The sequence below is a fragment of the Antechinus flavipes genome, chromosome 2, assembly GCF_016432865.1.
Source record: "Antechinus flavipes isolate AdamAnt ecotype Samford, QLD, Australia chromosome 2, AdamAnt_v2, whole genome shotgun sequence".
Lineage (NCBI taxonomy): Eukaryota > Metazoa > Chordata > Mammalia > Dasyuromorphia > Dasyuridae > Antechinus > Antechinus flavipes.
This window is the reverse complement of record NC_067399.1, coordinates 182,601,708-182,629,217: the sequence shown is the minus strand read 5'-3', so window position 1 is coordinate 182,629,217 and position 27,510 is coordinate 182,601,708. Positions and strand designations below refer to the sequence as shown.

The 27,510-nt window shown below is 34.1% G+C and overlaps 1 protein-coding gene across 1 annotated transcript in view; it reads right to left on the bottom strand.

Annotated features, from left to right (window-relative positions):
* Positions 1-27,510, bottom strand: part of CSMD1 (CUB and Sushi multiple domains 1) — a 2,716,069-nt gene that overhangs the window by 1,015,020 nt on the left and 1,673,539 nt on the right. The gene's annotated exons all lie outside the window — the stretch shown is intronic.

Here is a 27,510-nt window from a genome sequence, read left to right as displayed (position 1 = left end):
ATTCTGTGAGCATAGGTCCATTGTCTAAAAATCTATTTTTGATGGTGGTATAATTATTGCAAGAAATGTTATGAACACAAAAAAGATATTTAAAATAATTGCATGAATCATACTTAAGATGTCAAAATTGTCAAACTCTAATAGGACTTGGTTTACATGCAAACAGATGGCATATCCAAATCATTATCTCTACTACAAAGGATTTTGTACCCTGTTTTTTCTCTTCTTCATATTAGAATCATTATACATTCTCTTACTCTGGTCCTAATCTGCAGTTAACTCCTCATTTCAGAGTTCAGTAGCAATAAGGAAAAGAGATAACAAAGTATCTATGGTGAGTGAATTGGTGATAACTAGAAGGAAAGAAAGAAAAGAAGAGGAAAATTCCACATGCCACCAATTCTTCCTCTGATAATCCTAGACATCACCTTTTAAAAAAGATCTTTTTTTTTTTTTTTTTTTAGATTATACATATACATACTTTTTACATATCTCCATATGAGTCATGTTGGGAGAGAAAAATCAAAATAAAACAAAAGGAAGAACCATGAGAAAGAAAAAAAGAAAAAAAAAAGGTGAAAACAGTATGTTTCAATTGCCATTCAGGTCTCCATAGTTCTCTCTCCAGATGTGGATGGCATTTTCGATTCAAAGTTTATTGGAATTGCCTTGGATCACTGAACTGCTGAGAAGAGTTAAGTCTATCATAGTTTAACACACAATCTTGCTATTGATGAGACATCACCTTTTTTTCTTAAATACTCTAGTTCCCAGTATTATCAGTGACAAAGGGGAATGAGAATGAAGAAAAAAAATGAGATCAGGAAAAAGGAGTAAAAGGAGGAAAAGAAATAGATATAATAGTAGTAGGTATAATGATGGTGGTAGTGGTTGTGGTAGTAAAGACACTCATGGTGATTGCAGTGGTCATAGTAATAGCAGTAGTAGTACTTTTTAGTAAATATTATTTACTATTAGTAAAGAGTAGTAGTAAATAATGATATGGTGGGATCTAGAATAAATATAAAGAGATATTCTGACTTTTAAAATCAGAAATTGAAATGCCTTTTTCTAAAGAAATAATGTCTATAGCATTATTAGGCTGTTTCAGATATATAATTAATTAATTATGGTTTGCTTGATTTACATACTGACGTGAAAACCTTAGCACCCGTAATAACTATTTCTATGACAAAGTACATACTAAATTTCCAATGAACAATGCTTCTCTTATTCAAATAAGGGAAATTTTCCATTCTTCCCAAATTTACTTTTGATACCCCACTTTATGATTAAATTATATACCTATTTTGATTTTATCTCAGTATATATTGTGACATGTTGCTCTAAGTCTAGTTTCTACCTATTTACTTTCCAGTTTTACAGCATTTTTTCTCAATTAGTGACACATACATACACACACACACACACACACACACACATATATAATTTTGTGTATATGTCTGTATATATAAACTGCACAAATCTGGTAAATACATTGCCCCCAAATCTTATTATATACTAAATAAAGGTATATATTTTTTTCTTTTTTGGTATTCATTATTGTCTACTATCCCAGCCATCTGCCTTTATCCCATATTATCTGTATCCACATCCTTTTAACTTCTGAAAGACCAGACATCTATTTGGATTCTGAAAAGACATTTTTTGTTTGTTTGTTTTCTTATTTGTTTTAATCTCTATGCATTTGCTTATGCTGTTCCCTATACTGAGTGTTCTCTCTTCCTCTCTTTGCTTAGTAAATTTCTTTCTATTCTTGAGTTTTTTTTTGAGAATGAAGGGATCCAACTGGCCAGTTCCAGTTGAGCAATTTAGCAAATTAGTTCCTCCTTCTTTTCTTCTCTCCCTTTTCTCTTTCTCCCTCCATCCCTCCCTCCTTCCCTTCCTTCCTCTTCTGTAGTCTCCTCTCCTCTCTTCTCCTTCCTCTCCTTCTGTCCACATGGGGCATTATACCTTTATCTACTGTAGGTACTCTTCCCAAACAAATGTAAATTGTGATTGCTCAAATCTTGAAAGATTAACTTGGGGTTAATGGGCTAGATTTCTTTTTTAAAAAACCATGCCTTAAATCCAAATCACCTGGTTTTCATTGATTGGCCAATAATAGGTCACAGCCCAATTTCCATTTAGTCATTGCTTGGGTACTGATTGACTCAGAGTAAATGCAAATAGCCATTGTTTCTGTTTTGGTCCGAAACCCTTATCTTCTACTGCCAAATTCATTTTTTTTTTTTGATTAGGCAAAAAGTATTCTTAACTTAATTTCTTGCCTAGTCTTAATCACTTAATGGGTATTGCCTCAATCATAAAGGGAAAGACCTTATCTTTAAAAGGCCAGCTACTGCATCTAAGGCCCCCTCCCTTCATCATGATCCATATCTTGCCACTGGACCCAAATGGCTCTGGAAGACCAGAGCCAGTGACTTTGCACAACCCTCTTTCCCTTAAATGCAATTTGTGTGCATTGTCATGGCATCACCTTCCTGATGTAATGGTCTTCTTTGAGAATGAAAGACAAACAACAATCCAATGTCTTAACCAAGTAATGAGCTTTATTAACTGGTGTTTATACAAACTTGTTAACATGGTCCTTGTAAAACAGACATGAGTTTTTTTGAGCTTTTGATTATTTATTTTTTTGAGTCATCTCCAGTCATGTCCAACTCTTCAGAATCCCATTGGGGATTTTCTTGGCAAAGATACTGAAATGGTTTGCCATTTGCTTCTTTTACAGCTAACAAGAATAAATAAATAAATGACTTGCTGAGGATCACACAGTTAATAATTATCTGAGGCTGGATTTGAACTCAGGAAGATGAATCTTTCTGACTCCAGGGTCAGCCCTCCATCCATTGTGCCACCTATTGACCCAGAATCTTTGCAAAATAATAAATATTTCAAAATTTAAAAGATAGTTGCTAGTGCATGTTTCTGATTGCTTACTTTCTCACATTGAAATAATTTCATATTGACTACTCAAGAAAAATAAGTCAGATACACTATCTAAATTGGAAAAATAAAAATCAAAGGAAAATATAAGGGATATAAAACTAAAAGGAAGTATCACAAAGAAACAGAGAGATGACAGCCAAATCACACAGAATATATCTGAATTCCTTCAGATGGTATTATCAGTATCAAAATATATAGGATTCACTCATGAAAGTCTAAAGAAGCAATATATTGTGGAATTTCCTGAATAGCTATCTAACTCTGAAGCTAAACATATTCAGTATTGATTTTTGCCAACTGAAGTTTTCTTTTTTTTTTTTTAAGAGGAATAAATTATATCAGATTACACTCTGATCTCAAGACTTTGATAGCACCTGCTTCAGACACACAAATATTGTCAACTTTGGGTTTGTTTTCTATGTCCTTCCATTCTCCATCTCTTCTCTATTCCTGCACTAAAATCTATTTCAAAAGATTTCATCGTGATGATGAGATCTAGACTGGAGGAGAGAAAAACTTTGACTGTAGGCCCTGAGAGTATTATCAAAGGATAAGCCTAGCTAAGTGTGAAGAGGCTCATTGCCAAAAGAATGGCTGCCAACTGGTGGTTTGGTTCAGTACAGAAATTCATAAAATAGTCTGTTAAGGAGAGGGAGACATGTACTCTATAGTGAAGGGAGAACCATCCATTTATATTCTTTAATCACTACTTTAACTCAGTAGTTAAAAAAACTTTTTTCCCTTCCAAAACTTACTCTCTAGATAAGATCATGCAGCATTACCAGAATGAGTAAAACATTAGATTTGCAGCCAGGAAGAACTGTGTTCAAATCTGGCTTTAGACATTTAAAATGCCTGACTCTTGGAAAGACACTTATTCTTTCTGCTTCAATTCCCTCATCTGTAAAATGGAGGTAATAGTATCTACCTTCGAGTCATGAGGATAAAATAAACTGATATTTGTAAAGTGATTTATAAATAATCTTTATTTCACATATAGTAAATCTACTTATGTGAATCTTTTATTCAAGAATATTAAATGACTTTCTATTGTCTTGAGTAAAGTTCAATTACTTTCCTAGCAATAAGATCATTGAAAAATAGTACTAGCCTATATTTCAACTACATTATTCTTTGTACTCTCACCATATCTTATACTGTTCTCTTCTTGTTTTTGCTAATGCTGTTCATTATGCTCAGAGTTTTAGCCTCCTTTTTGGTTTTTAAATTTCCTAAACATCATTTAAAATTCTTTTCAAATGCTACCTTGCCCATGAAGCATTCCATGATTTCTCCAAATAAGCAATGACCTATTCTCTTAAAACTCACAACCTACATTATTTTATTTTACGGTGACTTGATGTATTTATCATATAATAATAAGAAATACAACTATGTTGTTATCTTCTCCCTATATTAGACTTGTTTCATGAGAGAAATGACTATCTTATTTAACCTTTATATTTTTCTAGTGGTTGATAAAGGAAACCCTCATACCTTCTAAGTACTTAAAGTTTAATTTCCTCATCTGTAAAATCTTACATTTGAAGTTTTATTTGAGGGATCTTTGGGGTCTAAAAATCTGAAACTTCATTTGTTCTTTATGAAGGATGGAATCAATTTCAATTTGTATTTTCTAAAGTTGTTTTATCAGTTAAAAAAAAATAACAGTAAACTCAGTCATGCACAGTCACTTGCATAAAGTAGAAATTACTCTGTGCCTTTATGTTGTTTTCCTAACTTTCTCTAGGAATTGCCCACCAATAGGAAATAGGAAGATGAGGCCCCACTATACCACATTAGCAAATCCCTACATATCTTCCCTCCTATGTATTCATTCACCTCTTCAGTCCCAATAAGTATTTATCTTCCACTAACTCTAACATTTTATTTCAAACTTTTCCACAGATAAAAAGGTTCCTTTTTTGCTTTCATACTAGGTGAAGAAATAACAGCCAACAATAAGAACTCTATTGTGTCTCCAGAAACAAACTTCTTTGATGACTGCTCCAGTAAGTCTCTATTCACTGGAGAGTGATAATCTCTAGGGAAATACAGTAGCATACCACAGGATACTGATCAGTCTTAGTGACAAAAGTTTTCATTCTTTTATCTTATGAAAAATAAAACTACATTTCACTTCCCTCAACCACCAAGAAACTTAACTAGTTGATTGCTCGTGTCAGGTATATAAACTAAGTCATGAGAGAATTTGTGAGAAAAACCTGTTTTAAAAATATAGAAAATGTCAAGTAACTACACAAATTCCTTGTAGTTCAATTTATGGATCTTATCGATGAATGAAATATTGCAATAACCATTCTTAGTATGGTTGTTACTTGAGAAGACTAGAAAATATGTATATCTCATGTGGTTTATAAAGTCAGTAAATTATTTATTATTAGCTTTTAATTATTTTTTTCTTTCCTTAAAATAATGATAATATTATTGACCTATCATCCATAAGCATCAGTTTTGACCTGCTGTCTTTCAGTAATGAGAAATAAATTTGGATTGATAGATTTACATTGTCTGTTCAGCTTTTTTAGCCAATGGCACTAATATATAAAATATTTTTATTGGGCTTAGGGGTAAAGGATAGCCTTTACCATAGAACACAACAAAGGCAATGACCCCATAAAGAAAGAAAACCTATGACCTTGGCCTCATTAGTTTGCTGCTCCAGTCAGTTGAGCTAAATAGCAATGGATAATAAAACATCACTAATCTATTTTTAAAAATGAGAGTAAGACGTTGATATTTAGGAATTTAGAAATGATTTTTTTTTCTTTTTCTCTTTTACTTTGGAGACTAAAGAGAGGGGCCCCATAGAAAAAGCACTAAATTATGAGTCAGTAGAACTACATTTAGATATTACCTCTGTTACTTACTATAATAATCTCAATGGTTTATTTTACATATTCTATCATTATATATTTTCCCTTAGTATTTTGTTTTAGATGGGTATATATAAACATATACTCTTCAGATAGGTAGGTAGATAGATAAAAAAAGATAGATGGCACATTTCTTTCTGTGAGTCAGATTGAAACCCTAACCACATATTGAAGGAATATGTAAGAGTATGTCTATCTGTCTCCTTCTTCATTTCATAGTTATCCTTATAGGACTTAAATTATCAATTTTAATTTCTGACATTTTTCACATGACCAATCCATATGCTTTTTCAATTATACATTTCCCAAATACTTTCCCTAAACTTCTTGCAGGCAAATTTTTGGTAATATGCAGTAATCTCAGTAATCTCTCATGCTAATGTTTGTACAGGTAGCCTGGTACTGTAGATAGATGATTGGTCTTGAAATCAGGCAGAAATGGATTTACATTTTGCCTCAAATATTTATTAACTATGTAATCCTCCTTCTCAAAAAGCAGGGAAAATAATAATTCATGCAAAAACAGCTTTATTTATAAACCTCTTCTATACTACAATTTATGTTATATAACTATTTCCTGATTTACAGAAGATGGAATTGAGTCTCAGAAAGTTTATATAACATGCCCAGAGTCATACATAGCAAGTGTTAAGAGCTAGGATTCAAAATCAGGACTCTACCACTACCACACCAGACTATGGCTAATAGGACATATTCTTGTGTGAATTATATAGAAGATGTCACTTGCAATATAATTTGAGTATATAGTAAGCCCTCTTTTTCACTTTCTCCCACACCTTATTTCGTTTTTTTTTCTTTTTTTCATCTATTTGTCAACTATAACCTCTCCAGGGAGATATAAGCTAAAAATTATTTAAGGTATTTTAGTCCCAAGGGTTAGGTTCTTTTTTAACAGAAGGCTATAAAATACCAAGAGGCTTAAGCACTCATAGGATGTAAAATATAAAGCCTACTGTCAGCTTTTGGAAGGAAGCCTGCCAGCCTTCCTCTAATCTCACCAGAAGGTATTATCTACCTGCTCATAAGGTTGGTCCTAGTTACAATATGGCAATTTACAGCTCAATTTATTTTGCAAGACACATTTTACTAAGATTTCTGCCAAGCAACAGGATGTCTTTGGGAAGTAGCTGTTCAGAGTTAATGAATTTTATCCATCCCTCCTCAATGTCCTTGCTCCCTGATGCAGTGGAAGGAATGTTGTATATTGCATTAGAGGACTCTGGTTGAATCCCACGTTTGCCTTTTAGGAACTATGTAATTCTGGCTAACTCTTATAATCTATCTGGGCTACAGTTTCCTCACATTTGAAATGCCAGAGTCATATTAAATGATCTCTTTTCCCTTTCAGTTTTAAATCTATAACTTAAGCCCACAAGTGGGTTTTATCCTAATGTAATATATCATGATGTGATTTTCAGAGAATATTACGTGTTAGGACTATGAGAATCAGGACTCTCATTATTTACTTCTCATTTCTTTGTGTATAACCATTTCCTAATAATGTGTACCAAACCTCAAGATCAAAGGTTGGAGAAGAAAGCATAAAGATCATCTAGTCTACCTCCTCCATTTACAACTGAAAAAACTGAGGTGAAAATTAAACACATAATAAGTATCAAAACTAAGATCTGAATTCAGGTTCTCTGACTATATCCAACATACTTTCCCTTTGCCATGCTATATTAGCATGTTAAGTGAAAGGGACAGTAGCAGAGGAACCATTTGTTAAATCACATTAATATAGAGTTGAAATCAATGCAGAAATAGAAGAGGGACATGCAAATTAGAAAGTAATAAAAACAACAATGCATTTCAAGGCTACTATAAGCAAAAATTTGTCATTCAGAACACTATTGATGATGACCCTTCCTATCATCTATTGTAATAGATTTGTTTTGAGAATACAAACATATCTGATTATCACAAAGCTTTGTCAGCATGCCCAAAATTTTTATTTTGCTGGCAGAACTTTAACCTCAGATTTCTTGTAGATGTTCAGTATTTCCAGATAACTCTGTGTATGTATGTTTTTAAAAATATTATGTGAGTGGGCTACATTAAATTCTGAAAAAAACTACAAAGCCTCCCAAGTAAGATGCATAGTCATTCAAAAGAATTTGATCTGACTACACAAAATAAAACACTACAACTAAATGTGACTGAAGACTGTATTTTATCTGGAATCTGATATGTAGTAGAATAGACAAATGTTCATCAATTATTTTTGGACTTAACTAGAAATGAATAAATGAACAAATGCATTACCTAGTGCTTTTTATGTAAGAATTACTATAGTATGCAGGGGGAACACAACAAAAACAAACTCCCTGCCCTCAAAAAACTATTTTTTTTTAAAAATTGGGGGAGACTATGAGAATTGAGAGTACCTAGTTGTTACAGTATATGGAACCCCAGATCTGAAATCATGAAGACCTGAGTTCAAATATGGCTTCTGACACTAGCTGTGTGACCTTAAGCAAGTCATTTAACTCTTTCCTCATCTGCAAAATGATTTGAAGGAAATGACAACTCACTCTAGTATTTCTACCAAGAATCCCTACCCCCCTCCCCGCCCCCCATCACATACACACTAAAATGGGATCACCAAGAGTTGGATACAACTGAAACAAATAAACATATATATTCTCCATAGAAAAGTAGTGCCCAGAAAAGGGGGTTTTGATCTGGAAATTCACAAAAATCATAAAGAAAACAATAGCATATTCTATTAGCACATCCTATCTGAAGGCATGGATAGCATTAGTTCTCAGAGAAAGGGTTAGAAAATAGAGAATGAATAATAAACTAGAGGTTCCTGGGTATTGCAGTCTCATGGTTTAGCTCCTCCCTGGCATACAAAATTCAGGTGAGGTGATTTTCACAATGAGCTATGCTCATAAATAAAAGGATGAAAGAGAATGAGCTTTCTTGCCTTTGGAAAATTATTAAATTCATCATACTTGTAAAACAAAGGATCATCTTTATAACATAATAATATATAAAATAATAATAATAATAATAATCCCTTGGGGTAATGGGAGATTTTTGGGAAGTGTGGGTAGTTTGAGTTATAAAATCCTGAAATATCTGTGGTGGAGTTAGGAAACAAGCTAAAAGTAATGGAGATGCATATAGTGTGTTTGAGGAAGATGTTACATATTAGAAAAAGGAATTAAACAGAAGTAGTTGCAACCATAGCCCCAACCTCCAAGGAAAACTGGTTTTGAAAAATTAAAATGATCCAGTGATCTCAAACTCCTTTTGCACTGTTGTCTCCTCTCCTGCATAACATTAGTAGTGGAAGTATCACACAAGACTTCTGTCTCCCTGTCCTTGTCTTTTATGCACTCCCTTAAGGAATAGTTGCAAATATGTCAGATAAGGAAACAAGCTAACCTGTTTGCTGATTTCTGTCAAACTCTATAAAAAGCCCTCTGTCCTTTTGTTTGGCATGTTGTGCTTTGGATGCAAATCTCATGAGCCAGGCAACTTTAATAAATTCTCCAATTAAAAATTAATATTTCTCAACTCATCTCTATATATCTTGGCAAAACAGTATATAGGATAGTAACAAATGAAGATATAACCAATGGTCAGACTATTTGCTCCATTTCAGTATCCTTGTAATGCCAAAAGAAAGTGAGCTTCTTGAGAAAATGAGCTTCCTGGATCCCAGCCATGAATTTGTAGAAAAGCATTTTGAAAAATACCTAGAATTAGTTGGAAGGGATGGGATGAGATCTTTGCACCACTGGTATGAACACCTATACTGATGAGATTATGAATCTCTTGGAACATTAAAGTGCAGCTGAAGTATTGAAATATATGTATAGTTGAATTATAGTTCACTCTAAAAATGTTTCTGTAGCCTATGGATGATTAGAAATTGTTATATTAATTAAAAGAGTAACATGGAAACCTTTATTGGCAATCTCAAAAGAGATGATTAAAATCAAATGGTTTTTGGAAAGAAAACTATCATTCACCTGTGTAGGTGAATAACTGAAGACTAAATTCAGCACATCAGTGAAGAAAATATACTTAGATGTATTCTGGATTTGATTTCAAACAATCACACAAACAAAAACTGCATAGATATTTTGATTGGTACTCAACTTACTTTAAGCAGAAATAAAGATATTGCAGACATCAGCCACCCTGGAATGTTTCTGAATATAGTTATTAGAAGTTAAAACCCAAAAGGATTAGCTTGTGGTTGTACAAAGCAGAAACATGGCATTTCAAATGCCAAATAAATGGTACATTTGGTTCTTCACCTTCCATAGCATCTTTATTCCTTTTTTATTCAAGCATTTTTTCTTCTAGACTAAAACACTTTTTAAAACCAACAGTTTAAAAGGGTTTTTAAAACTATATTTTATTGTTAATCTAAATCATGTTAATTATCATTGTTAACAAATGAGAAAGGCAAATGGTCTGGTAGATAAGGAAGTTACTCTCAGGAAAAAACTTTCAAAGTAAGAAAGCAACATTTTAGTCAACAATTAATATTCCTGTACCACAGTTGCCTTTTATTCTCCTGCCTCAGTTTCTTTAAATTGTCCTGCCTCAGTTCCTTGAATTGTTCTGCCTCAATACCCCTGGTTGGAACTCCCCTTCCTAACCATTAGGACTGAGATAATTAGGGCTGTAGAGATCTGGCCACTCTGGCTTTCCAAAAGATAAAACCCCAGATATCCTATCTCAGATAAGGGGACGTTCAGACATTCTGGTTCCTAAATCCTCTTAAGCTATCAGAATTTATGGTCCTCACCTCCCACCCTATCAGAACTGGATTGATGGTGCATTTCTGGAATTATTGCTTTTACCAGTGTTTGGACTCCACCCTTTGCTTTTGTCTACTCTGATCTCTGGAGTCATATATAACTCATTAGAATGTAGATGCTGGATTCTTTGAGATGAAAGTCCAATTCATCCTTGGAGGCAGAATGGATTATGCTCTGCCTCCAGACTCTCTCTCCCTCTCAGAAACCCCCCCAAATATTAAAAACTCTCTAATCTCTATCTTGCCTCAGTTTCTTCAGCATTACAATATGTCAATGACTATTACTAAGACCTAATAACGACTATCCTATGTGACCTTGGGCAAGTTAAATATTTAATTTAATTTATCCCTAGATTTCAAAGAATGCTGCTATGTCAAGCTAGCAATTTCTCCATAGTGACACATGTATATGTGTGTGTATGTGTGTGTGTGTTTTTGTGTATATACACTTTGCTAAGAATAATTATTTAAATGAAAAAGCAAAGATTTTCCCTACTCTCCAGCTTAATGGGAAAGCTTAATGGGAAAACCAATACAATTAGAAAATTAGTAACCAGTTATCAAGATAATAGTAAGGTCCTTCTTTCAGCCACTATGGCATAGTGCATGGTGAGATTGGGGCTGGGATAGCAAGGGAAAAGAATGGAGATTATTGTTCGGGAAGTGGTTGAAGGAAGGAGGAAAGAGAAACAGGGCTGAAGAGTTCTTGTGATCAAATGTGCAGCAAATTCTCTGATTTTTCTATTGGCTTTTTTTTTTTTTTTTTTAATTCTGGGCATTTGCTAATTTGCTATTCAGTCAAGAGTACCTTAGACAAACAATTAGAATAAGAAGAAAAGATCAAAGTGATGTGCTGCTGGCATTTGGAATTTTTTATAGGTTTAATTTCATTGTGGCCCAGTTTTAGAGAATTTCACTGAGTGATAAGTAAAAGGACAGCTACTTACAGGGAAGATGATGGGGAGCTGATACCTGATAGTCGGGGTAGAAGGGAGAGGGATGAAAAGACAGAAGAGGAAATAGAAACCCAAGCTGATAAAATTACTTACCCAACATTAGTTACAGAGTTGGGAATTGAATTGAACCCAGACCCTCTGACAATATACAGTGATCAATACACTGGTTTTGCCAATGGCCTAGGTGGAAGGAAGGCTATCATTTGAAGAAGCCACAAAATTCTAAAATGATCACAAATTATTTTCCTGAATATAAATCACACTGTCCTTATCTTCAACCTAGTTTAATATTTCTACCATTAAAAAAAAAAAAAAAAAAAAAAAAAAAAAACAAACAACTAATCAATTAAATGATGATAGAGAATTATCAAGGAAAGGTATTGGAATAAACAGCAGGTAGGTGGCCCAATGGATAGAACACTCAGCCTGAAGTCAGAAAGCCAGAAAAATCTGGCCTCAGATACTTACTAAGCAAGTCACTTAATCCTGTTTGCTTAAGTTCCTTATCTGTAAAAATGAGCTAGACAAGAAAAGGGCAAATCACTCCAGCATAGTTGCCAAGAAAATCCTAAATGGGGTCAGAAAGAGTATGAAATAACAGAACATCATCATTAATACCATCCCCACCACCACCACCATATAAGAATAAAAGATGTGTGTTTCTTCCTTTATTATTTATTATTATTATTAATCATTATTCAGCAAGCAATTAATAATTTGTTTATTTTTATATATTTTATATTATTTTGTATTTTAATACATATTACATAATACATAAAGATTAAATGCATATTATATATAATAAACAATAACATTTAATATATAACATATTATAAAATGTATTATATTTATATATAAAGTATCAAAAAGATACAAGAAATCCAAAGGATAGAAAAAAAAGGTAAAGCCCCTACCTTCAAAGACTATACAGTTAATGGAGGGAACAACATTTAAATATCTAATCACAAAAGAGATACTGACACAGCATATGAAGATAATCTGAAGGGGAAAGCCCTAGCATCTGAGGGAACCAGAAGTTTCTTGCAGTATGTGGGATTTGACTCAAAAGTTGAAAGAAACTAAAGAAACAACCCAACCATGGGGGAAAGTAAGTGCAAAGACCTAAATATAGGAGATGAGAATGTCTGGCATGAGGAACTGTAATATAATTATCATAGCATAGGATTTAGCTGCAGACAGGCAGAGTTTAGCTACAAATTGATATGAAAGTCCTAAAGCTTGTTGTGTAGTTGAATGAGGACACAAGCAAGATCTAAGCTCAAATCATTCAGAAAGTAATCATGTGATATTCAGCTTATCCTGTAACCTTGAACAAGCCGTTTGTCAGTCTGCAAACATTTAAGTGTCTGCTAGGTGCCAGACATTATGTTAGGTTCTGGTGCTTCAAAGAGAGGCAAAAACCATACTTGCCCTCACCCTGAAGGGTGAGGAAACAAACTAACCAATATATACAAGTAAGTCATACAGAGGAAAGATAAATGATTAAAAATGTAAAAGCACTAAAGTATAAAAAAATAGTCTGGGGAAGGCTTCTTGAAGAAAATTGGATTTTATTTAGAACTTGAAATTCTGAAAAGCCAGAAGATGGAGATGATGAGGAAGAACATTTCAAGTCTTATTTTTCATCTCCAAAGGATCATATCATTCATTTCCTAGGATCTTAGGTCTAAAGCTGGAAGACATTTTATAAGCTTCTATATAATACCACACTGTCATTTTTAAGGATGACAAAAAAGGGCCAAAGGAGGATTAAAATAACTTGCTGGAAGTTCTTTAAATAATATAGAACAGAGTTGAACCCAGATTCTCCACTTCAGATTTAAGAATGTTAAGTCTCCTCTTGCTCTAACATTCTATGATTCTTTGGATGACTAGAGGTAATTTTCATGCGAGTATGTCAAAGAAAAGATCTTCGTAAACCCATAGCATAGGGTACCAACCAGAAAGAGCAAGACTAATTAATTGAAAATGTCAGCTAACTCACTGGGTCCTGATCAAGAATTATCTTTAGATTATAACAAACCAGGGATGGTACAAAATCCCTCAAAATACTCCCCAAAAAAGAAAAAGAAAAAAGTTTCCCCGAATGAAATCTTCTACGAAGTCATTTCTGACTTATTCTACAGCTGTTAGTAATTTTCTCTCCTGAATTTCCCTTTTACCAATTTTATGTGCATATGTATATGGACATATATGTACATGCATATTTTTAAGTAGATGGGGAAGCTGGACTGTGCAGTGGATAGATAGAACGCTGGTCCTGAATTCAGGAGGACCCAAGTTAAAAACTCAGACACTTAACACTAGCTGTGTGACCCCAGTCAAGTCACTTAACCCCAGTTGCTTCACTATATATTATATATAAATCCCTTAATAAATATATTTTCATTTATTTATTTACTGGCAGAGAGTAAATACCTAGGTATTTAATAAACATTGATCTATTGCTTCATATTTTATAATTTTGTCTGAAGCTAATGATTGAACTGATTCAATAACAAACCAACAAATGGGCAGGAAGGGAAAAAAATTCTTGCCTTTTTTCTCCCATTCTAAGCAAAAAATCAATCTAAGAAGCTTAAAGTGGGTAAGAAATCATTCCAGTTTGGTTAATTATTTTAATTAAGGCCCTAAAATGTCTAGTTATTGATTGGCTTCCTCATAGTGATACTGAAGAATGCTATTTTTCAAATAGTCTATATATTAGTCATAAATGATTCCATGTTACTTTGCAAGCTGTTCTGCATCTGGGAGATTTGTTAAAAACATAAATTCTTAAGTTGACAAAGTCTTTAATTTGATATTTACTGTATACCTATCATAGATAGCACAGCACTAGATAGCCCAGTAGATACAACACTGGACTTAAAGTCAGAAAGATTTCAATTAAAATGTAGAGCCTTATCATGTGTGATCTTGGGCAACTTACTTAAACATCGACAGCTTGTGTTTTCCCATCCCAAAGATATCTACCTTATAAGATTATTATGAGGATTAATTATGACAATATATACATATATAATGTCTTATAAACCTTAAAGTATTAATCCAATAAGCTCAAGAAACATTTATTAAGCATCCCACATATCTGGGAATGTGCTGAGCATTAAAGATGCAATTACTAAAAAGAAAGATGGTTTTTGATATCAGTAAGCTTAAAGGTCACAAATGAATACCTACCTGTAACTAGGGGTAGGTTGAGAAGAGGAGACTGGTTTGTTCTATAGAGCTAAAAGCAGGTAGAGAAGCAGGTGCAAAAGGGAATGGAATAAGTCTAGTTTCTACCCTTCATAAAGGAAAGTACCGGTAGGAGTTTGGAACTCCATCCATCAACCCTCCAAACACAGAGGAGGAGAGATTGAGAGAAGTGATTTCAATCAATCAAGGCTTGAAGTAGCACAGGGTGATGAAATTAGAGGTGTGAGAATTACCTGGGAGAGGCATCTTATTCAGTGGATTGTGGAGTTGGAACAACATGGGCAGCAGATGCAAAGAGTAATATTATTATATGTATTAGCTATTAGTTTTGTTATTTGAGACTTCATCTTTCCTCCCCTCCCCCAAAGCTTCTGCTCCAGACATTTATTTTAAAATACTAGCTTGCCTTTAAAAAGTGCTTTAAAGATTTTACAAAATCATGTCCCAGACTCACCCCAAAATTAATAATGATAACTTTAGAGGATAAAATGTTTGACAGAATTACAATGATATGTTGTCACTGACCTTTATTATTAAAAGAAAACCAAAGCATTATATAGTCTCAATACTATAATTAAGGCTTATTTAGAACATTTATAATCAAGAATAACAATTAAATATTCATTTCAATAGTCTCATTTCTGTTTTGGTCAGGCCAACTGCTTTTGACAACCCAAATAAACTTCCAGTGACACTATGAAATAAAAATTGTGTTGTGTCTCTGTGATGACCACGTATTTTAAAATCAGCTGGAGTCAGGAATTCAGGTTAAGGGAAAAACTTCACTCTTTATTCTCTGTGGAGGTGAAGGAGGATCGCTATAGCAATGTGAGCAGCTGTGACAGGACCCAGCCAGCAGTCTCTTTCCCCTTTCTCTCCGCCCCTCTGCCTCCACCCACCAAAATCTTCATTTCCTATACAAGACATCAAGACTTGCATAAAGAGTGGGCAGGGGCCATTCCTTCTCTAAGCATATATATTAATAAAGTATGGTCCAATTACTATTTAGCCTTACGTGCTTGGGATCTCAGTGCATCAACTCGAGCTTCAGCCTACTACATGTCTCCCCTTTTCAAAACTAGTATCAGAACAGGGAAGATTTCAGGGAAATGTGATTGAAGAGTTATAATAAAAATATAGTACAAGTACTTGCACAAATTTTTCATTGAACTGCAGTGTTCTAATTTATAATAATTAAGTATAAGTAGCTCAGAATCCATTTAAAATGAAGCAGCCTTTTATAGTGTATAGATATGGGTGCTTGATGATGTGTATCCTCTTTAAACAGATATTGATTCTATTTATCTATGAATTTGGACAGAGTAACTCAAGAACATTTTTCAGGAATTGCTCATTTGTGTCAACATGTTCATAGTCATGTGTTGTTATGGCTAACTTTGAATAGTTTTGAGAATTCAGTGAAAAATTCAAAATGCAGTCCTATTTTATTTTTTAATCACAAATATGTTAGCATTTTTATGCTTTATTTGTTGCATATATGTGTATATATGTGGATGTATTTATGTGTTTTCCTTTATTCCTTCCTTTCTTTCTTCTTTCCTTCCTTTATTTGTTCCTTTCATTTTCTTCCCTTCCTTTTGTCATTTCCTTTCTTCTTCTCTCTTCTCCCTCCTCCCCCCCCCCCCCCTTTTCCTTTTCTTCTTTTCCATCTGTGATTTCATTAGTATAGAGTGTGTCTGTTAGGGAATTGTTACTATTAACACTGATTGGCAAATGTGCTATAAATTATGGTGTTAGAGAGTTGCTTAAGAAAGAAAGAGGTTAAGTGATTGGTTTAATAAGCTTTAGTGGAGGGACTTGAACCCAAGTCTTTTATACTCTGAGGTCATTCCTTGATTTACTTTGCCCCATTTCATCTCTTATAAGCATATGTATGCACTCATATTTGTCAATATGTAATTTAGAAAACTATCAACATTAGGCAGCTACATTAGATTTGATGATCTCAGTTAACTCCTGTAAAAATAATTACTTTGCAACAGGAGAAGGGCAAGGTATTTTGACCTGATATTGAAAAGGAGTTGGGACTGTTTATTTAATTACAACCACCAACTCAATTATTTTACACTTTCATTACTTGCATGTTCTTCTCAAGGGCAGGTATCCTGATGACAGTCACCTAAATTAAAGGAAATCATTGATTTTTTTTTTTAATTTCCCTAAAGAAGACTAGACTAGTAATGAGCTAGAGTATGTCCTACCTTCCCAAAGCAGATTGATATATTTTCCTTTCAGAAGAAAAGGAAATGTGTCAGACCCATTGTACCTTTCCATTGCTGGGGCTAGCTGTATTTTTTTCCCACAGATTATGAAGTTTAATATGAAAGAAGTTGTTTTTTTTTTTTTTCCCATATGGAGAATTTTAAAGAAATAATAGCTTTGTATTTTCAAAATATATTCAAGGATAGTTTTCAACATTCACCTTTGCAAAACCTTATGTTCCAAATTTTTCTCCTTCCTTTCCCCAACTCCCTCCCATGACAGCAAGTAATCCAATGTATGTTAAACATGTACAATTCTTCTATACATATTTCCACATTTAATTATGAAATAATTTTAACATTTTCTTACATTTATGCTAAAAAAGATAGCTTAACACAAACTCTTAGAAGGAAGATTCAGCTTCATAACCAAATTCTACTGCTTCTATGTTTTTCTTTGGCCTTCCCCTTTCAATTCATCCCTTAAATCTCAAAATAGCAGTGTTTATTTATTTATTTTTTATGACAATATCCTCTCTAGCTTCCTTGCATGCTATAATTTTGCCCTAAAAGTAGTCCCAAATGTTGCAAATTGAAATCATCCCTCTCAGCCACAAAACTTCTCTTAACTACTTTGGACACCAGAGCAGCTATTGTTCTCTATCTCCAGGACAATCTGTTGCTGTCCTTTCTGCTAATTCTCTGATTTTCAAGTTAGAGCAAAAATATTTAATTAGAGGACTTTGGCCAATAGTCATACCAACTGCCATCTGTGCAAGGTGTTTTGAAATCAAAAGAGAGAAATCATGATCCTGATATTCAAATATGAAGCTGAATAGATCTTTATCATCACACACAAATTCCTGCCAAGAACTATGAATTGATTTCAACACTTACACTATCAAAGGACATTCTAGGAGGCAACTAAATTACCTTCAAGAATTTACTAAAAGCCAAACTGCAGTCTAATTCAGTAGTAATTAAATATTTCTTCTCCTGTATCATTTGCAACTTTTAAACAAAACTATTTAGCATTTTTCATAGATTACAGAAATTTGTGCTGAAATAAATCTTAAGTGACCATATCTTTGATTTTACAAAATGTGAAACTGAGACCCAAAGAAGAGAATGTCTTGCTCAAAGCCAGATGATAGTAAATAATTATGCTTTGTTTTGAACACACATGGGGAGAGGGCACAGCTTACCTATGAACACAGAACATACCCAGAATTCATGCCCAAGTTTTTGAACTCCAAAGTCAGTGGCTCCTTGTACTAGCCTATGCTAAAATCTCCCTTTGAATTATGAATATTCAAATTGCTGCATAAAATGTATTTATTAAATATTTGCTTTATTCAAGCAAGAAGCATTTAATAAATCCCTACTATATGCCAGAAACTGTGCTAGACACTAGGGATAAAAAAGACAAAAGTTAATTCAAGAACTATTTGTTCACTGATGAAATGCACTGTGGAAGATATTAAAAATGAATAAGGTATAGTTCTTTCTTTTAAGAAGTTACAAACATGCAAATAGCATGAATATGCTCCTCCCCAACCCACATAATAAAAAACTTTAAGAATAAGAATTCTATGCAAATTCAGAGAACAGATAAAGGACATCTGATTGGAGTGAGCAGAGGAAGCTTTCTGAAGAAAGCTACATTTAAGTTCTTTTTGGAAAGGGCAGAATTATTTTGAAAAGTTGAGAATTGGCAGACAGCTACCCAGGCAGAGAGAGCAAGACAAATATTTGAGGTGGAAAAACTCCAAAGAATATTTAGGAAGTGATGAGTAGTCTAACAATCAAGAACAAAGAACATGAATATAAGTGAAGGAATGGTAGTTTGGACCAGAAAACAGGGCTTGAATTCTAACAGAAGAATTTGTTCAGTAAAAGTCATAGAAGGATCATTTTCTATAAGGATGATATAACAACTAATATTATTTAAATTTTTTATAAAAGCTTAAATAAGACAGAATAAGCATATAAGAACCATCACCATCTTTGATTCCCCCCCACCCCCCAAGACTTATAGTCTCTTGAGTGACCTGAATTAAAAAAAAAAAAAGTTGCATACTTTGCTGCTTTCTTCTTCAGATTCAGACTCTCAAATCCCTCAGGAACCATAAGTTTGAGAAGAAAAATGACCAAAATACCCATCACTGCTATCAATGCCTCACTGATATTCCATATGGCCAAAGGGAATCACTGTGCTGCTTCCTCCAATGTCTCTCTGTATTCTTACAAGGGAGTTAAAAAAAAAAATCCTATGTAACAGAAAACTTTTAAAAATCATAATCTCATATTAATGTATTCTATTCCCAAGTTGGAAAGAAATTAAATTCTCAGAGAACTTAGTTTTCAAAACAGCTAGTCTGAGTTTTGCCAAAGGGCTATAATAACACTATATGATATTGTTCAGATATGACCAGAACTGAGCTTTAGGAAAATTAATATAGTAATTCTATATGTGTAGATCAGATTGAAGATGTAGAAGGTGGAAATATCCTATAGGAAGTTATAGCAATGTTTATGTAAGAAGTAAAGCTCAGAACTAAGACACCTGTGGCATTAGAATAGAAAGGGACATTGTCCAAGAGATACTGAAGATAGATTTAAGCTACTGTGGGTAAGGTGACATAAGTAATAAATTAAATATGATCAAGCTTGTGAACTTGGGTAACTAGGAAAATAATGGTGCCATTAACAGAATTAGGACAAAATGGAAAGAGACTTAGTTTGGAAATGAGGGAGTAGGGGGCATGAGGAATTTGGTTTGGAACCATAAAAATTTAGTACTAATAAAGAGTCTAGGAAGGAATTTGGAAAGAAAGATCTGGGGAAAAATTATATTTTAGGGGTCATTTGCAGAGAAAGTTAGGTGAGGCCTCTCTCTCTGCTCGGTTCCAAGAACTCCCTCCGAATGTCTCCAAATCCAAAGGTTTTGTCCTTCAGCTTCTGCCTCTGCTTTCTTCAGCCTCCAGCAAACTCCACTCTTCATGTAATTCCAGTGAAAAATGTCCGAGAGCCTCTGTCTGTATCTTTTATATGAGAGAGAGGAATTGTGAGATACGAGAGAGAAAGGGATTATGGGTTTCTCCCATAATGCTCTCTGGCCCTAAGAGCTTCAAGGGAGGTGTGAATTCAGATATCTCATACTAAACCCTGAAATTTCCCAAACGTGTGAACTCCAAGGAGTAAAGGTGCAAACACAAGCATTGTATCAATTAGTCCTACTTAGTACCTTGTTTCAGGTTCTGGCCCAAAACATCCTCTTGTAAGATCAGGTCAATAATCTATCAACTCTAATGAGTTAGCAGTTTGTAAAGATTCCAACAATTCAGTATCGTTGTTGAAGTATATAATGATCTCCTGGTTCTGCTCATTTTCATTTAGCATCAGTTCATGTAAGTCTCTCCAAGCCTCTCTGTATTCATCCTGCTGGTCATTTCTTACAGAACAATAATCATTTTTAAAAAATAGCACTGTGAAAAATTCTGGACATTGAACCACATATAAGGTATATAAAACAATTTCAAAGAACTTATTTACAAAAAAAAATTCATTTTTTTTCAATTTAACTTGAACTAATTTCAATTGAATAATTATCAAAACACTGTTTTTGTTATATTAGTAATTAAGTTTTTCACATTATTTTTCACTTTTATTTAAGTAATAAAAGCATTTAGTCAATCTTATAGAGGTAAAAAAAGCATACTTCCAAATATTTTACATTGATGTAGTATTAATGTACCAAGTCCTCAAATAAGCAACAAAGCCCTAGATAGAGGCCTAAACAAAGTAGTTACACAATTGGTCTGATCAATAACTACCTGAAATTTTCTGATGATTAATCCGGTGGAATATGTGGTCATTGAACACATACAAACTACTACTTCCATAAGACCTTTTTTTCCATAAAATTGCTGCCACTGTGTGAAACCGTAGCCAAAAAGTCTAATACTATCTTAGGCATCATTTAGTAAGGCATACTATAATAGAAATAGGGCAACAATAGTACCATGATCTATTATGTTAAATTCCAGGCATCACATTCTAGGAACAACTTTAATCTGCTAGAAAGTATCCAGATGTGCATATTTGAGGTAGCTAGGTGGCACAGTGTATAGATTACCTGAGCTTGCAGTAAAAAAAAAAAAATCTGACTGTGATCTTGGAGAAGCCATTTATTCTCTTCCTCTTTCCTCTACAAAATGGGGAAAATAATAGAACCCATCTCCTAGGTTTGCTATGAGGATCAAATGATTTACAAATTGTGAAACACTTAGCAGCAGAATGCTTGGAACACAGCATTTTACAAATATTAGCTGTTATTATTTCTAAATTCTTATTGAAGCTTGCAAAGATCCTTAAAACTTTATGTTATAAGAGGACTGGCTATAGAAATTGGAAATGGTTACAAAGATAAAAAAGTTATATGGGTAAAAGAAGATTTGGGAAATGGGGGAGGGGATAATTGACATATATGTTTTTTTTTTTTTTTTTAATTTTTTATTTAATAATTACATTATATTGACACTCATTTCTGTTCCGATTTTTTTCCCCTCCCTCCCTCCACCCCCTCCCCTAGATGGCAAGCAGTCCTTTATATGTTGGATATGTTGCAGAATATCCTAGATACAATATATGTTTGCAGAACCGAACAGTTCTCTTGTTGCGTAGGGAGAATTGGATTCAGAAGGTATAAATAATCCGGAAGAGAAACAAAAATGCAGATAGTTCACATTCGTTTCCCAGTGTTCTTTCTTTGGGTGTAGCTGCTTTTGTCCGTCATTTATCAATTGAAACTCAGGTCTCTTTGTCAAAGAAATCCACTTCCATCAAAATATGTCCTCATACAATATCGTTGTCGAAGTGTATAATGATCTCCTGGTTCTGCTCATTTCACTTAGCATCAGTTCATGAAGGTCTCTCCAAGCCTCTCTGTATTCATCCTGCTGGTCATTTCTTACAGAACAATAATATTCCATAACATTCATATACCACAATTTACCCAGCCATTCTCCAATTGATGGGCATCCATTCATTTTCCAGTTTCTAGCCACTACAAACAGGGCTGCTACAAACATTTTGGCACATACAGGTCCCTTTCCCTTCTTTAGTATTTCTTTGGGATATAAGCCCAATAGAAACACTGCTGGATCAAAGGATATGCACATTTTGATAATTTTTTGGGCATAATTCCAGATTGCTCTCCAGAATGGTTGGATTCGTTCACAACTCCACCAACAATGCATTAGTGTCCCAGTTTTCCCGCATCCCCTCCAACATTCATCATTATTTTTTCCTGTCATCTTAGCCAATCTGACAGGTGTGTAGTGGTATCTCAGAGTTGTCTTAATTTGCATTTCTCTGATCAATAATGATTTGGAACACTCTTTCATATGAGTGGTAATAGTTTCAATCTCATCCTCTGAAAATTGTCTGTTCATATCCTTTGACCATTTATCAATTGGAGAATGGCTTGATTTCTTATAAATTTGAGTCAGTTCTCTATATATTTTGGAAATGAGGCCTTTATCAGAACCTTTAACTGTGAAAATGTTTTCCCAGTTTGTTGCTTCCCTTCTAATCTTGTTTGCATTAGTTTTATTTGTACAAAGGCTTTTTAATTTGATGTAATCGAAATTTTCTATTCTGTGATCAGTAATGGTCTCTAGTTCATCTTTGGTCACAAATTTCTTTCTCCTCCACAAGTCTGAGAGATAAACTATTCTATGTTCCTCTAATTTATTTATAGTCTCGTTCTTTATGCCTAGGTCATAGACCCATTTTGATCTTATCTTGGTATATGGTGTTAAGTGTGGGTCCATGCCTAATTTCTGCCATACTAATTTCCAATTATCCCAGCAGTTTTTATCAAATATTGAATTCTTTTCCCAGAAGTTAGGGGCTTTGGGTTTGTCAAACACTAGATTGCTATAATTGACTATTCTGTCTTGTGAGCCTAGCCTTTTCCACTGATCCACTAATCTATTTCTTAGCCAATACCAAATGGTTTTGGTGACTGCTGCTTTATAATATAATTTTAGATCAGGTACAGCTAGGCCACCTTCATTTGATTTTTTTTTCATTAGTTCCCTTGAGATTCTCGACTTTTTATTGTTCCATATGAATTTTGTTGTTATTTTTTCTAGATCAATAAAATATTTTCTTGGAAGTCTGATTGGTATAGCACTAAATAAATAGATTAGTTTAGGGAGTATTGTCATCTTTATTATGTTCGCTCAGCCAATCCAAGAGCACTTAATATTTTTCCAATTATTTAAGTCTGACTTTATTTGTGTGGAGACTTTTTTATAATTTTGCTCATATAATTCCTGACTTTCCTTTGGTAGATAGATTCCCAAATATTTTATGGTATCAACAGTTATTCTGAATGGAATTTCTCTTTGTATCTCTTGCTGTTGGGTTTTGTTGGTGATGTATAAAAATGCTGAGGATTTATGGGGATTTATTTTGTAGCCAGCTACTTTGCTAAAATTATGAATTATTTCCAATAGCTTTTTGGTAGAATCTCTGGGGTTCTCTAGGTATACCATCATATCATCTGCAAAGAGTGATAGTTTGGTTTCCTCATTGCCTACTCTAATTCCTTTTATATCTTTCTCGACTCTTATTGCCGAGGCTAGTGTTTCTAATACGATATTAAATAATAATGGTGATAGTGGGCAACCTTGCTTCACTCCAGATCTTACTGGGAAAGGTTCCAGTTTTTCCCCATTGCATATGATGCTTACTGATGGTTTTAAATATATGCTCCTGACTATTTTAAGGAAAAGTCCATTTATTCCTATGCTCTCAAGTGTTTTTATTAGGAATGGATGTTGGATTTTATCAAATGCTTTTTCTGCATCTATTGAGATGATCATGTGGTTTTTGTTTGTTTGGTTATTGATATAGTCAATTATGCTAATAGTTTTCCTAATATTGAACCAGCCCTGCATTCCTGGTATAAATCCTACTTGGTCATAGTGTATTATCCTGGTGACAATTTTCTGTAATCTTTTTGCTAATATTTTATTTAAGATTTTAGCATCAATATTCATTAGGGAGATTGGTCTATAATTTTCTTTCTCTGTTTTCAGCCTACCTGGTTTAGGTATCAGTACCATATCTGTGTCATAAAAGGAGTTTGGTAGGACTCCTTCAATCCCTATTTTTTCAAATAGTTTATATAACATTGGAGTTAATTGTTCTTTAAATGTTTGGTAGAATTCACATGTAAATCCATCTGGTCCTGGGGATTTTTTCTTAGGGAGTTGATTGATAGTTTGTTCTATTTCTTTTTCTGAGATGGGACTGTTTAGGATATTTACTTCTTCCTCTGTTAGTTTGGGCAAGCTGTATTTTTGGAGGTATTTTTCTATTTCATTTAAGTTGTCGAATTTATTGGCATAAAGTTGGGCAAAGTAACTCCTAATTATTGCTCTAATTTCCTCTTCGTTAGTGGTGAGTTCTCCCTTTTCATTTTTAAGACTAACAATTTGATTTTCCTCTTTCCTTTTTTTAATCAGATTTACTAAGGGTTTGTCTATTTTGTTGGTTTTTTCATAGAACCAACTCTTAGTTTTATTAATCAATTCAATAGTTTTTTTACTTTCAATTTTATTGATCTCACCTTTTACTTTTAGAATTTCAAGTTTAGTGTTTGACTGGGGGTTTTTAATTTGTTCCTTTTCTAGCATTTTTAATTGCAAACCCAATTCATTGACCTTCTCTTTCTCTATTTTATACAAATAGGCCTCTAGAGATATGAAATTTCCCCTTATTACCGCTTTGGCTGCATCCCATACATTTTGGTATGATGTCTCATTATTATCGTTTTCTTGGGTGAAGTTATTAATTATGTCTATGATTTGTTGTTTTACCCAATCATTCTTTAGTATGAGATTATTTAGTTTCCAATTATTTTTTGGTCTACTTCCCCCTGCTTTTTTGTTGAATGTAATTTTCATTGCATCGTGGTCTGAAAAGGATGCATTTACTATTTCTGCCTTACTACATTTGAGTTTGAGGTTTTTATGTCCTAATATATGGTCAATTTTTGTATAGGTTCCATGAACTGCTGAAAAGAAAGTGTATTCCTTTCTGTCTCCATTACATTTTCTCCAGAGATCTATCATATCTAGCTTTTCTAGTATTCTGTTTACCTCTTTGACTTCTTTCTTATTTATTTTCTGGTTTGATTTATCTAATTCTGAGAGTGCAAGGTTAAGATCTCCCACTATTATAGTTTTACTGTCTATTTCTTCTTGCAGCTCTCTTAGTTTCTCTTTTAAGAATTTAGATGCTACCCCACTTGGTGCATATATGTTTAATATAGATAGTGCTTCATTATCCATGCTACCCTTTAGCAAGATATAGTGTCCTTCCTTATCTCTTTTAATTAGGTCAATTTTTGCTTTAGCTTGATCTGAGATCAGGATGGCTACCCCTGCTTTTTTGACTTCACCTGAAGCATAGTAGATTTTGCTCCAACCTTTTACCTTTAACCTGCATGTATCTCCCCGCTTCAGGTGTGTTTCCTGTAAACAACATATTGTAGGATTCTGGCTTTTAATCCATTCTGCTAACCGCTTCCTCTTTATGGGGGAGTTTACCCCGTTCACATTTATGGTTAGAATGACCAATTCTGTATTACTTGCCATCTTGTTAACCCCGGTTTATGCTTTCCTCCCTTCTTTCCCCTTTCCCCCCCTTCCAAGTATTAAGCTTGTGAGCACCCCTTGCTTCTCACAGCCCTCCCTTTTTAAGTGTCCCTCCCCCCGCCTTAGAGTTCCTCCCCCTATCTTACCCCTTTCCCTCCCAGTTCCCGTATTCCCTTCCGCTTAGCTTATTCCTTCCCTTTCCACTTTTCCCTTCTCACTTTTCAATGAGATGGGAGAAGTTTCACCATAGATTGAATATGTCTTAAGATTTTTCACTTAAAGCCAATTCTGAAGGCAGTAAGATACCCACTATATTCATCCCCCTCCATTCTTTCTCTCAGATATAATAGGGTTCCTATGCCTCTTCATGAGATGTACTACCCCCACTTTACCCTTTTTCTGGTACAATGTCCTTTCCACATCAATTTCTAGAACAAGGTATACATGTATTCTTTATGCATCTATATAGTCAAAATATAGTTCCCAAGATTAATCTTTACCTTTTTAGATTTCTCTTGAGTTCTATATTTGTAGATCAAACTTTTTGTTAAGTTCTGGTTTTTTCATCAGAAATAGATGAAATTCGCTTACTTCGTTGAATGTCCATCTTCTTCCCTGGAAAAAGATGCTCATTCTCGCTGGGTAAGTTATTTTTGGTTGCATACCAAGTTCCTTAGCCTTTCGGAATATCATATTCCAGGCCCTTCGATCTTTTAATGTGGATGCTGCCAGATCCTGGGTGATCCTTATTGTGGCTCCTTGATACTTGAATTGGGTTTTTCTAGCCGCTTGCAATATTTTTTCTTTCATCTGAGGGTTCTGGCATTTGGCCACTATATTCCTTGGTGTTTTGATTTTAGGATCCCTTTCAGTGGGTGATCGATGAATCCTTTCAATGTTTATTTTTTCCTCTGTTCCTATGACTTCTGGGCAGTTCTCTTTGATAATTTCCTGGAAGACAGTGTCCAGGCTCTTTTTTTCATCATGTTTTTCTGGGAGTCCAATGATTCTCAGATTGTCTCTCCTGGATCTGTTTTCCAGGTCTGTTGTCTTTCCAGAAGGTATTTCACATTTTTCTCCATTGTTTGATTTTTTTGGATTTGCTTGACTGATTCTTCTTGTCTCCTCGAGTCATTCAATTCCACTTGTTCAATTCTGATTTTCAGTGAAGTATTCTCTTCACTCACTTTTTTAAAATCTTTCTCTAATTGTCCAATTGAGTTCTTTTGTTCTGTGGAATTTTTTTCCATTTCGCCAATTTTGTTTTCCAGTTCACTAATCCTATTTTTCAAGGATTTTACTTCTTTATCCACTCTCTCTTTAACTGACTTCTCCAGGCTCTTTTGCCAAGCCTCCCTCTCCTTTTCCCAAGCTTCCTTCTCCTTTTGCCAAGCCTCACTCTGCTTTCCCCATTTTTCTTCTAGCTCCCTTGTGAGAGCCTTTTTAATCACTTCTATGAGGTTCATCTGTGCTGAGGAACAGACGATCTCCTCCTTTGGGGAATCACCTGGGGACTGCCTGTTTTTAGTCTCCTCAGGATTTAGAGTCTGCTCTCTATCTGTGTAGAAGCTGTCTAGGGTTAAAGTCCTCTTCAGCTTCTTGCTCATTCTGTCTATTAATCAGAGACAAACTACCAAAGAAAAACAGAAAAAACTGGAGTCTTTCTTTGGGGGGGGGCTGGGTGTGTTATCGAGCTTCCTCTACAGACTGCAGGTGGCAGCAGTGAGGCACTAGCAGGACTGTGCTGCGCCTGCGCTCTGA